The sequence below is a fragment of the Diabrotica undecimpunctata genome, chromosome 5, assembly GCF_040954645.1.
Source record: "Diabrotica undecimpunctata isolate CICGRU chromosome 5, icDiaUnde3, whole genome shotgun sequence".
Taxonomy (NCBI): Eukaryota; Metazoa; Arthropoda; class Insecta; order Coleoptera; family Chrysomelidae; genus Diabrotica; species Diabrotica undecimpunctata.
In genome coordinates, this window is record NC_092807.1 from 108,207,868 (window position 1) to 108,220,345 (window position 12,478).

General features: G+C 31.9%; 1 protein-coding gene across 4 annotated transcripts in view; it reads left to right on the forward strand.

Annotated features, from left to right (window-relative positions):
* Camta (Calmodulin-binding transcription activator) overlaps positions 1–12,478 on the forward strand; it is a 1,863,487-nt gene that overhangs the window by 178,427 nt on the left and 1,672,582 nt on the right. For all 4 annotated transcript variants that reach the window (XM_072532541.1, XM_072532543.1, XM_072532542.1 and 1 more), the window contains exon 2: positions 3,155–3,178. The gene's annotated coding sequence lies outside the window, so the exon portion shown is untranslated. The remainder of the gene's footprint in view (positions 1–3,154; positions 3,179–12,478) is intronic.

Sequence of the window (12,478 nt, forward strand, 5' to 3'; positions counted from 1 at the left end):
GCTCTAATTTTCGAGATATAACATTCTCATGAAATACTTAAATATTCTTACATTTCTGTATATTTCACCACTATAACTGCAATATGTTTATAAACCAACTTAACAAATTCTAATACAAATACATACTAATGACTTCTAATTAAAGTGTACTTTTTGGAAATGCCCATAACTTGAAATTAACGCTAATTACTTTTAACTATTGTCGGATAAGTAAATAGTATTTTCTCTGAAACGGCCTTAATAAATTCCTATAAAGTCAACTGCGTTCTATTGTATAATTTAGTTTGAACTTGAGTTTCGTTGCAAGAGTTTGTTTTTGACAACTGAAAACCATGGCTTCTATAAGCAGACATTCTAAGTGGACATATCCTAACCTGGATTCAGCAATAAGACCAATTCCACATCAGCTTGAACAGATACCCATTCCAATATTTAGCTGTCAAGACGACAGTAATTTTGAAGAGGAGTAAACACGTCCTGAACTCTTTACTCAGGAAGAGCTAAGTGATCTTATCAGAGATTTGAACCTTCCAAAGGATTCTTCCGAGTTAGACAAAATGGGTGTATCGGAATATACACCAGATCACTGGCGTCTTTTTATCGACAGTTCCAAACGAAGTTTAAAGTGTTTACATAATGGCAACAAATATGGAAGTATACCAATTGGGCATTCTACAGAAATGAAAAAAGAATATAAAACAATTTCGCTGATGCTAAAAAACATCAAGTATGACCAACATCAGTGGGCGATCTGTGTTGATTTTAAGATGGTGAACTTTCTCCTGGTACAACAAGGTGGCTATATAAAATATCCTTGTTTCCTGTGTCTTTTGGATAGCAGGGCTAAGGACTAACACTGGAGTAGAATTAAATGGCATCCCAGAGATGCTTTAGTTCAAGGAGAAGCTAATGTAGTTAACGAAGCATTGGTCGACCGAGAGAAAATAATATTACCTCCGTTACATACATACAACTAGGGCTGATGAAACAATTTGTAAAGGTCCTAGACCAGAATCGTCCTTGTTTTGAATACTTGTCCAGCAAATTCCCTGCACTTAGTAAAGAAAAATTGAAAGCCGGAATATTTGATGGGCCTCAGATACGACAACTTTTAAAAGATTCGCATTTTACAGAATCGATGACTGAAATTGAATGTAATGCATGGTGCTCTTTTGAGAAAGTTGTGAAAAATTTTCTTGGAAACAATAAATCGGAAAATTACCGATATATAGTGGAAGAAATGCTCAACAATGTTAACAAACACAGTTGTCATATGAGTATTAAAATTCATTACCTCCACAGCCACTTAGACCGTTTCCCAGAAAATCTTGGTGACCTTAGTGAGGAACAAGGGGAAGGCTTCCACCAAGATATCAAAACGATGGAAGAGAGGTATCAGGAGAGATGGGACACTCACATGATGGCGGATTACTGCTGGAGTCTTCAAAGGGACCGTCTTTTTAAAGCCTTGGCAAGAAAATCATATAAAAGGAAGTTTTTAGGTGACGCTGAATAGCAGATTTGTGCTGCGATGCTGGTTAGGTTAGACGAAAAGTTAAGTTTTTTTGGCAGATATGTGTGGTGATTTTTGTAAGTACATTATTGTACAATAAATATCTTAATTTTTATTATTGTTTTGTTTATTTAATTGGTAGCAGCACTACATATATGTAGCTAGTGCTGCGTTAAATTACCCTATATGCTAGAAATGTGATCTGTTGTATTTCCTGAAAACGATCTGATGGAGCAAATCTGATGGCATTTTTGGATTCAGCAGACCGAAATTACTTAAAAACAGTAAAAAAATTTCCGGCAGCAAACTGTGTGTTTACCAGTGATATTAGCCTTGTTCCTGTACGCGGGGCTCTACAGGAATCGACCAACGTTCCCCAGCTACTCGTGGGAATAAATATGAATACTTACCAACATGCTTGGCAAGCACGGTGTTTAAATGCCAAAAACCTGACCACTGTAAACCAACCCTATTCAATGTGCGTTAAAAAGATGGATGTGATAGTGAACTAATATTGCACCATATATTAATAGGGTGTCCTCTCTGTGAAAATCATTCATCTAAAATTCTTAATTTTTACGTGCTATATGACTGAGTAACCAAATTTGATATTAACTTTTTGTTCCTTTTTCACATTTCATGTAAATACAGGGAGATAAGCTGACGTGTTTTCTTTTCAACATAGCTCTAGAAAAGGCGGTTAGGGATGCCCAAATAGACAACAGATAAAACATTTTTAATAAATCATCCCAAATTTTGGCATATGCAGATTATGTTCACCTAGTTGCCCGCACAACACGCAAGCTAGAAGAAATGTATACCTCCTTGTCAAATGCCTTAAAAAATATGGGCCTTTTGCTTCAACAAGACTTGACAAGACGTAACAGATTGGAATATGGAGGCAACTTATCATAATATACACAGATGACCTACCTGCACTTGAGAACATATTTTATTTCAGGGCTGATTGTATTTCTTTAACAGTTTTGTTTCCAACTGGTGGTTCCATGTTATTACATGAGGTGAAGATATAAATATAACCCCGTTACATGCGATATCGAGATATTGACAGAAAATAGGAAGATTTTCAACAAAAAAAAGAAGAATTATTCTATTCTACCTTTGTTCCTTAAAAAATGTAATCCTATACCATTGTCCTAGTGACATAATAATTATATTGTTTATTACTTCAATTATGCAATTTGAGGATCATCTGAATTCGTTATGTGGCTAGTTTAAAATACTATATAGACGTAAGAATTGACCACGTTTAACTTAGCCGTCAAAAGTTTCCACATTTCTTCCAATTTTTAACGTGTAATACTTATTTCTAGGGTTTTTAATGAAGATGGTTCGATAGGACTGAAAACGCTCTAAAAATTTATAAATCCAGTTTGGATATATTTTTTTAATTTTTAATAAATTTTATACCATTTTACTTAAGAAGTTTTTACTTTATGGTAAATTTGTTTGTGGTATATCACTCAGTTGTTCTATTTTAAATTTTAATATTTATTGTGTTTTCTACCTACTGAGTTTCACTTGGCTAAATAAGGACCCCCTAATTGTTTCAATATATTAATTTTTTTAAATTAAACTAGTTTTTATTGTATTATAATAAATATCCTTTTATTGTTTCAGGAATAAGCCCTAAGGACATCAAAGGTAAGTTTTTATAGCAATCATCAGCTATTAAAAATCATCTTAAGTATTAAAAAGCTAGAAGCTTCTGATAGGTGATATTCTTACAATAACAATGTATGGTTCTGAAGCTATTTTCTTGTGGCATTTTAAATTAATTTATATTTAAATGGGAATAAGCCACAATTAAAGGTTAAAATACGTTTATTGACGTTTCAATTTCCACTTCGGAAATCGTTCTCAAAATACAAACATTAGTCATGTTTGTATATTGAGAACGATTTCCGAAGTGGAAATTGAAACGTCAATAAACGTATTTTAACCTTTAATTGTGGCTTATTTCCATTTAAATATAAATTAACAATGTATGGTATTTTGATTTCTGCCCAAACTTTTCTGGTTGTCTTCTTCTTGCAGTACCGTCTCCTATCGGATGTTGGCTACCATCACAGCAATCTTTACTTTGTTGGCTGCAGCTCTGAACAACTATATTGAACTGCAGCCATACCACTCCCTTAAATTTCGTAACCAGGAAATCCTCCTACGTCTTACATTTCTCTTTCCCGAGATTTTTCCTTGGATTATGAGTCCAAGCAGAGAGTACTTTTCTCCTCTCATTATGTGGCCCAGATATTCCAGTTTTTTCGTTTGTATGGTTTTTATGACTTCGCATTCCTTCCCCATCTTTAGCAGAACATCTTGATTTGTTACTCTTTCTGTCCATGGTATTTTCCACAGTCTCCTGTAACACCACATATCGAATGCCTCAATGTTTTTGATGTTTATCTTTTTCAGTGTCCAGGTTTCCATGCCGTACAGCAGAACTGAGAAAACAGTGTCCTCGTTCTTAAGTTTATATTTATGTCCCGGCTGCATAGGAACTTTTTCATTTTGACAAACGATTGTCTCGCTATCTCTATTCGCCTCTTGATTTTTCTTGTCTGGTCATTAGTATCAGTGAAGCTAACCCCTAAATATTTGTAGGACGTAACTGGCTGATTATTTATGGTTAAATTCACATTGGTGTATAGCTTCTTTGTTACAATAATGAATTTAGTCTTTTTGATGTTCAGTTTTAGACCATACTTATTGGTATGGGTGTTTATGTTTTCCATCAAAAACTGTAAATTTGATAGGTTATCTGTTACTATTAGCGTGTCATCAGCGTATCGTATATTGTTAATTGTTAAAAGCAGGCATATCGCAGGCAGCCTCTGGTAGCATTTCTGGATGTAGCCGTACGTAAATCAGAATGTGCTCTGGTTCTTTCTAGATGATCGGTTCCGTCCATCATTTAGAATGCCTCATATATGATTCTAGCGAAATATACAGTGCTAGCCAAAAGTCTTCTCCCCTCCTCTCATCTGTTAAACGGTTAGATTTATAATAGTGATATTTGGAAGGAAGAAATAAACGGCAGTAGGCTTCTCAACTAGTCATAACATGTGACGTAATAGTCATATATGATGTTATAGAGCCACTGTGATAATGATTTTAATGAATAAATTAAATAAGTACTAAAATTGTAGTTTCACATTTAATTAATAAAGATTTAAGAATCTGTTCTTATTTTAAGTATTCAAAATGTGCTATATCTACTTCTCGACAGTAATGTCTCTTATTGCTAAACTCTTGTCGTTCTAGTTCAAATGTGTCGGGAGAAATTGTAGCGGGTGCTGTAGCGTAAACCTTAGATTTCAAACAGAAAAAAATCTAGTGGTGTGAGGTTCGGTGACCGAGCTGGACATTCTATCAAACCTCGTTGTCCAACTTATCTACCACGATATTTCTCAACTAGGTAACGTCTTACTGGACCATAATAGTGAGCAGGAGCACATCTTGTTGAAACGTTATTTTCACGTTGCCGAATTCATCTGGATTATTTTTCAGAATTTTAAGAATTAACTTTGTAGTATGTCCAGATACACTTCACTGGTTGAGTTAGCATTGAGAAAAACAGATCCAACTATGTGTTTTCCCAAAATACCTGCAAAGGAGGAGGATTTGTGTCACTCCAATACCTCACATCGTATGTGTTAATATTCCCATTAAGGGGAAAAAGTACTTTCGTCACTAAAACAAATTGTTCTTATGTAATCTGACTGTTGGTTAATTTGATTGAACGTATTTTCACAGAATTCTAGTCGTTGGCTGTGGTTATCATCTGAAAGGTGGTGCACAATTATTTTCAAGTCGTATGGATGAAATTTATTTTCAGCCAACACTCGGTTTACTGTCTTTTGACTGATTTCATAAAGAGACGCAACTTGGGCTGTAGAAGTAGGGTTCAATACCATTTTTGCAATTAAGTCAATATTTTTTATCACTAATGTTGGTCGACCAGATCGTTTGGCATCTTGAACACTACCTGTTTCTTCAAACTTTCGAAGAAGCTCCCTTAAATAAGTCCTCGATATAGGGCGATGTGGTACCTCTCATTAAAAAGACGTTCCGCTGGATGGAAATTGTTTCTACATTTAAACTTAAAAATCGAGATTTCTCCCAAAATTCAAGATTCTGGTTTCATCACTTCCAATTACCGTATTTTACTGTTCTTGTGTCCACTTTTTTGTGTCAAAACTCAATTAATGCGTTTTTGTTCCTATTTTTTGTTCAGGAACGACTTTATTATAGGGGTTCCTGATCGCAATAAATTTTTACACACCTTTCTTCTGATAGTGCGGTCCGATATTTGTAAGCCATTTAATTTGACAATATCACTAATGTCTTTTGCGAATCTGCAACGATTTTATAAAGTCATCTAGCATATTCTGCTCTCATAGTATTTCGGGAAAACTTTTTATTTTCTTGTTATGGTAGGAATTAAAACTTTCTGCCACATACAAAATTTTGTCAGACAGTATGTTAGATAAACTGCGTTAGGCTTTCACGGCCATCGTCTAACTTGTTAAACTGTTTGTTCGGGCTGTTAGGCCTTTGTCTAGGCGTGTCGTCGTTCGTAGTAGCTTTTCTTTCTTCGTGTTTGGCGGGAAGGGTGTTTGTGGATTTTAATATTGGTATCCATGTCTTGTTAATTTTCAGTCCTTCTTCTATTCGATTACAATTATTTGGGTGCTTATATATTTCCACCGCTTCCCAATACAACCGTGGGTAGTACTGTGAAGTACTGACTCAAACAGTATTCGATGTTCTCCGCTTCCCAAAGCCTGTTCGGCCACGGCAGATTTGTCGATATGTCCTAAACGACGTTTAGGCCTAACAGGCCGAACAAACAGTTTAACAGTATGTTAGATATCTCAAAAAACGTTGGTTTACTTCCCTGAGTTTGAAAATTTTAAAGTATACCTTGTCCATAAATAACACTCTAAAACATCAGCTTTCGAAGGAAGTACGTTACCTTTAAAATCTGCAGAGACACAAGGTAACCGACACTCAATGTATAGCCAAGTATAATGAGAAGAACTCATATTTTATGACACGATTGCCAAAAACCATAAAACTGTTCAATTTTTACGAGTAACTGCAAACTAATGTACGAGCGCTACGTACGGACTTATAAACATTACTGAAAGTCGAGCTCCCCCTCAGATGAGACTAGACTAACCAAACCAGGACCGTCAGGGCCAGGCTTCTGTTAATAATAATAATAAATAATATTTTTTTTCGTTTTTCAAAAGCTTGTAAAGGGCAGAGGATGTAATTTTATCCAAAAGTCGTAATAATACTTTCTTATTACCGTTACTAAAGGTTACTAAAGGTAACTTTTCGTAGGTATTCCAATTCAATTTGTCAATTTTTTTTAAGATTTTGTGGTTATTACGCCAACATTTCTTTTTCGTTTTTCAAAGGCCGGAGAGGGCAGAAGATGTAATTTTATCAAAAAGTCAATATTAATATCAATACTTTTTTATTGTCTTTACTAAATGTAACTTTTGGTGGATAACCAAATCAATTTGTCAATTTTTTTAAAATATTGCGATTATCGATTCACCCTAATGTACACAGCTAACCTAACAACTGACGAAAGAACGTGCGAAATGTACAAATATGTGAAAAATGGCTGGCAACATTAACCATTGGTTGCCGTTCTTCTATCGCAAATGACCGTTACCATATGCCTACACTGAATAACAAGCCTTGTAAAGTATAGATTGAGTGAAATATACTTTTGAATTCAACGTAACCGTATGATTGCATTATCCAGTAAATTTTATTGAACTATTTTTGAATATGCCCGATCAACGCTTAAATACGAAATGAAAAGGGGAAACAGCGAATTGTCGAAATATGCGAATATGCGAATTAACAACACTGTATGAGTATATAAAGTCGTGTATATGAGCTGGCAATACCACAATGCAGATAAAAATTATGATGATGAGGCTGTAAAATCGTAAATCGTAATGAGGTGACAATGATAGGAGAAGCGAACGGAAAAGTATATATTGAATTTCATCTTACCCAAATACAAACTTGGGCATTAAGAATATTTGTCTCTTGATTTAATATACACAATGACTAAAATATTATATGCACTTGTAAATAGTGGAGGCCGTACGGTTGCCCTAAGGTTTGAGTCCATAAGGATAGTAGGATGTATATATATATATATATATATATATATATATATATATATATATATATATATATATATATATATATATATATATATATATATATATATATATATTAGAAGTGATTATTTCGACCAAAAAATAATGTATAAATAGGTACGTTAGAATTATCGGGTAAAGTGGTCTGTAATAAAAATCTTTTTTTTTTGTTTTGTTTTTCTGAGATACTCAATATTTCGCCATTTATTTAATAGCTTCTTCAGGAGTAAACTAAAACAATTTGAACATTACAAAAAATGGCGTACAAATACATTTTAAAACACTCACAGAATTTAAAAGATTTGGCAAATAAAAACTGACATTGAAGTATTTGAAATATTGAATGTCAAGATTAAATTGTCTTAAGCAAGGTATTATATTAGCATTGGTACCAAAAGCTGACAGCATCAGGCAGGTATATAAATTACTATTCAAACCATACCACCAGTCAAAAATATAATACCGTAGTAGGTATGAAAAACAGGATAATGTCCATTGTTGATGACAACTTTTTACAAAAAAATCTGGACATATATACAACATTTTTCGTAACAACGGATATCCTAAACAAATTAAAAAAAAACTGATTTACAGCACTAATTTCTATGACGGTCCCGTCCATGATTCTAACAACAAATCAATCAAATATAAAAAACTTCTCTTTATTAATGGTCTAACTCATTCTGTCACATCCATATTCAAAAATGTTCCTAATATTAGTATAGCTAAATATAATACCATGAACAGTAAACAACTATTTTCAAAAATCAAAGACCCAGTACCAACCTTATATAAAAGTAATGTCGTTTATGAAATACCGTGTTTAGGATGTCAAAATAGCTACATTGGTCAAACATCACAATGGCTAAAACAACGCATCACACAACATAAAAGTGATTGCCGCTTGGGAAAAAATACTTGCGCACTAGTTGAGCACTATAAAAACACTGGTCATATGCTAGATTATAACAAAGCTCACATTTTGGCACAGACTGATTAGGCAACTACAAAAGTAGATTATTTCTTGAGATATATTACATTAACAAAAATAAAAACACTTTAAATTATAAAACGGACACTGAGCAGTTAAGTAACATATATTGTAACATATTGAACAAAATTTATAAATATTCAAAATAGCCAACATTCATCTTAATAACAACTAACCTTAATAATTCATCAAAGAAATATCATTCTTCTAACGTTTTCTGTTATTGTTATTTTTATTTTTACATTTGAAATAATTTTAATTTTTTATCGTATAGCTGTAACGAACGTGCTTATGTTTAAAATGTTATGTTAAAATGTTTTAAAATGTATTTGTACGCCATTTTTTGTAATGTTTAAATTGTTTAAGTTTACTCCTGAGGAAGCTATTAAATAAATGGCGAAATATTGAGTATCTCAGAAAAAAGAAAGATTTTCATTACAGACCACTTTACCCGATAATTCTAACGTACCTATATATATATATATATATATATATATATATATATATATATATATATATATATATATATATACATATATATAACAAGAAAAAAGGTTAATGCGAGTTAATTTTGCAGTATTTCTGATTATTGGTCGTCTTCAGTACGGTACAGCCAAGTTAGAAAAGGAGCATATTAACCTAAGAAAGGATCACTACAGGAGCAATGCGATTGCAAATTTGTAACAATAATGTTAGAAGAGGTTTCCAAAGCAACAACCAACACATCCACGGAGGAAGCTAAGTTACCTGAGGAAAATGTGTTAATGGTAGAGCCAATTAATTAGTTCTAGTTTTTCAATCTTTAGTGCTGAAGCTGTAGCAATATATGAAGCATTAAGATACTTTGAAAACACTCAGAATACAACTGTTACAATAGTATCTGACTCATTGTCTGTTAAACTTTAAATTTTCCTAGTAATAACTTAAATATATATGTCTTTCAAATTAAAAAACTTGTTTATGACATTTATAAAAACCGAAGAGTTGTTCATTTTTTGTGGGTTAAAGCACATATAGGTCTTAAATACAACGAACATGTTGACCTATTAGCTAAAAAGGCTATTGATACCGGAACGCAAGCTGGTCACCAAATCTGTAGACAAGACGCATTAACAATAATTAAAAATAATATCAATAGTAAATGGAAACAATCTTGGCATATATATATATATATATATATATATATATATATATATATATATATATATATATATATATATATATATATATATATATATAGTACGCAGTCTTCCTCGCAATATGCTTCTATACAGCCTTTAATCCCAAGTGATTATTGGTTTAAAAATTATTCTGTTCCACGAAGGTATATAACATCCATAATTAGAATAAAATTTGGACACGCCTTCTATCCTAGTCATCTGTCCAAACTAAAAATCGTAAATTCAAATTTATGTCCAGACTGCCAAAAAGAAGGTGATCTAGATCACATTTTCTTCGAATGTAAAAAATACACAAAACAAACTGAAATTCTAATAAAAAATTTAGTCAACATCAAAATTTTTCCTCCGGACAATATGTACTATCTGCTATCTCTAAATATAAGAGTTGTAAATGAATGTTTGATGGAATTTATTTGAAAAAGTAAGCTTAATATTTAACCGTAATTAGAATCCTAACCTCTCTTTTACCCTATTTGTTATTACATTTTATCCGTGACCCAATCTAGTTTGTCTTAAAAGCAATGTCTTGATGGGTCCCTAGACGAGAAACGAGTGTCCATGTTTTATCTCTATCCTATCCTTAATAATAATTTTATTGCTTAAAATTTGTAATGCTACTTAAGTTTGAAATTTATATTATCTTTTTATATTGTACTACACAATCTCCTTTCTGGGTATAATATTTTCATGTTGTGACTGGCTGTATGGCACTTGCCTATGCCATTTAAACAAAAAAAAATCAAAAAAAAAAATAGTTTACGCTTGAATAAACGAATAAACAAAAGATGGAAATTGTAGTCAGAGTGATACCTCGAATGCTGTGTTCCACTTCAGTCAAGACTTTAGACTTAAGACAGATACGCCACAACTTAAATTCATACGCTTTTTGGACGATTTGTCATTATATCAGCGGATTGTTTATAACCAAAAATGTTCGCTTTTTATAAGTACATGTACGGTTTTCTCCTCAAATATTTATACAGCGTTTCTGAGGAAAATTATTATTTATAACTATAACGCGAGATATGAACGTCGCTACAAATTCATAATTTATGCTGTGGTACTTAAAGTATCGTGTTGTTCGTCACAAAACTACATTTAACATAATAAGTTTAATATAAGTGCTGAATTGGTATTCGGTTTAGATGAAAATTGTAGATGCGATAATTTAAGCCTTTAATTTAGTGAAAAGGTGTGGGTTGCTCTAACCGAAAAGTTTCTTATCTCGAACTTTGAGCAAACTTTGATGAGTCTCACATTTCAGTTTGCACTTCGGGAACAAGCCCAACAGGATTTTCTTCCTGTGGTGTTTACGGAATAAAAATTTATACTTATTAACGAGACATTTGACATTTGTTTTCAGGATAATAACCAGGAACTTTATCATTTTAAATTTGAACAAACTCTATTAAATGACGAAAGTTGCTTTTATTACAAGGTATTTTTATCAACTGGTGACGTTCAAACTAGGTAAGACTATGTACGAGAGATTACAATAATATTGAGGAGAGGAAAATTATTTTTATCGAAAATAAGTATCGAAAATAAAACATTGGTTGATTTTTTAAAAATTAATAAGTATTATTTACTTGAACGAGTAAACATCGTTTTGTATTTTGGTCTGCTATTTTTATTAAAATATCTTATTCACGTATCGCTGAAAATATTACTATATTTATTTTATACTCTACAGGTGCTATCAAACCAAAATAATAATTTATTACTTATATTAATATATTTAATTGTAATTAAAACATCAAATGTGCACATAGTGTACATATCATTTGATAATAGCGTATAACAAATATCAACCAATTATTTTATATGTAGAAGCACTGAAACCTATTTATTAATGGCAACGGTGTTTACATTTCTCCGTCTTATGGCTCTACGTCAAACTTCAAATGCTGTTCCATGTCATGTCCATGTTTGTTTACTTTTTACCCAAGATGAGGAAAAGTTGTTTTTCGATATTTTAGCTGTATTTTAAGTGATATTTGTAAATAGTGAAATAAACAAATTATAATAATGGTGCTACAGTTTTGCATTTTCAAAAAAAAACGAAATATTTACATCCCAATGTCTCATTTAATTTGTAAGTACTGTTTGTTTACATTATTTAAGATGAGGAACTGAGGAAGCCTGTGTGTTTACATTTTAAAATATGTCTTTCATGGGCGTACCATTGGGTTTATTCATATTAATTAATGTATTGAACAAGATATTAGTTTATGAAATTAGTATGGACATTTTTAAATTGTAAGTAGACATCATCTGATTAAAAAGATCTGTTTAGTAGCTTTTTAATTTAATATTTCTCATGAATTAACAATAAATTAGTGAAATGAATAAAACTCATTTATTTTTTTATGTAGGTTTCCAAATAATATTGATTAATGTTGAAACTTACTCTAAACTTCAACAGAGAAAACAGTATAAAAAAACCTTTCAAAAGCATCCTTTTTGGTTATTTAAATTTGTAAGGAAGCTGAAAAATATTTCAGATTTTTTAATAAAACTATAAATAATATCTACAACAGACTAGTTAAAAACCTTATGAATATTTTGATTAATAAAA